The following is a 1,656-nucleotide window of genomic DNA, read 5'->3' on the forward strand; positions in this document are numbered from 1 at the left end:
GGTCAGAGATCCCGTGATAATCATAGGAAACCCTACAAAGACACACTGAAATCATATCTCAAGAAAACTCATGTGGACATCACAAGCTGGGAGAAGCAATCAACCAACCGATCTCAATGATGTTTCATTCTCCACCAGGCAGTGGCCCGCTTCAAGGAGAAGTGCCCTGCCCTCGAATTTGAAAAGAGAGAGAGAAGGAAGGAGAGAAAAAGAACTTTCCCCCAGCAGGCAGCTGACTCATCAGGAAATGTCTGTACCTATTGCGGGAAGATCTATGTTTCCAGGATCGGACTCCTGAGTCGTCTCAGGACCCATATGTAAATCTGTGGTAGAGATCATCCTCAAATGGAGGGGTCGCCAATGATGGCAATGCTGCTGCTGCAACCAATGAGGCTGTGGGCCGACAGACAACAGCCTCTTTCACTGTGCATCCCTGATTTACTCCCTGGGCACCGTTCAGCCTGTGCACTGACCGGGGCAGGGACCTTGGCAGAGGAGAATTTTTTGGCGAAGTCTGGTATTAATCCAACCAGAAATGAAAAGCGAAAGCGGGATGAAAAGGGGTTGAGAGAGACAAGGTGGCTGAGGTAATATCTTCTATTGGTCCAACTCCTGTTGGTGAGAGAGACAAGCTTCTGAGCTTACACACAGCTCTTCTCTGTAAGATCAAAAGTTTGTCTCTCTCCAGCAGAAATGGGTCCAATAAAAGATATTACCTCACTCACCTTGTCTGTCTAATATCCTGGGACTAACGCAGCTACAACAACACTGCATATAAGAAGAGGGCTGTCACTTTTTGGAAAGTTTTCTAGTATTCTGTCAGAACAGTATCTCTCAAAAATTGCTTGGTGCAGAAACATCACAGCTCTCGTATGTGTTTGTTCTCAGTGATATCTAGTGCACAGGGCTAATATGTAGACAGGTCACTGGTTATTTCTAGAATAATTCTGAATGGGCTCAATCCTGAGTCCTTTATTCTGTTTCTACTCAGTCTTTACATAGCAAACTCACATTACAGTCAATAGCTGCCTGCCTGAGTAAGGAACCCTGGGTTTGGCCCTATGAGCTGGTCCTGCACCTCTATCCAGGGAAGACGGGGATTAGTGACAAGAATGGACATAACCATAAGAGCTATGGAAAGACTCATTCTCCTCCCCAACCTTCAGCACAGTCAGGAACTACCCTGCCAGCATGGCAGGGGTTAAAGGGACACTTTGGGCCCAGCTAGCCCCACCCTGCTATATCTGCAGCCAATGCCAGGCCTGGGGGGAGAAAAGGAGAGAGCCTGGCTCAGTTGAGGGCTGACTGGCGAAGAGGCAGGAGCTATCCGCCTCCCTACCTGAGGGGAAGGGTCACTAGCCTGGCAGCCGAGGCAGCTGCCAGGGAGTAAGCGCTGTCTCCCCAGCCAAGGGGGACTGTGGAGGAGACCTAAGAGCCTCCGGCAACTAAGGTAACTGGGTGACTGAAGCGCAGAGACATTGTGGGGGTCAGTCTCACCAAACTTGCGGCTGCCCCATCTGAAGGAATCTGGGACCACAGCAGGAGGCCACCCAAGATCCATGAGAGGGCACTAAGGGGTACAAGCCACCCAGCGAATGGGACTAGAGGGGCCATGCCCCAAACAAAAGGGACAGTGGTAGGAAGTAGCCCAGTGCA

The sequence above is a fragment of the Emys orbicularis genome, chromosome 1 (genome assembly GCF_028017835.1).
Source record: "Emys orbicularis isolate rEmyOrb1 chromosome 1, rEmyOrb1.hap1, whole genome shotgun sequence".
Taxonomy (NCBI): domain Eukaryota; kingdom Metazoa; phylum Chordata; order Testudines; family Emydidae; genus Emys; species Emys orbicularis.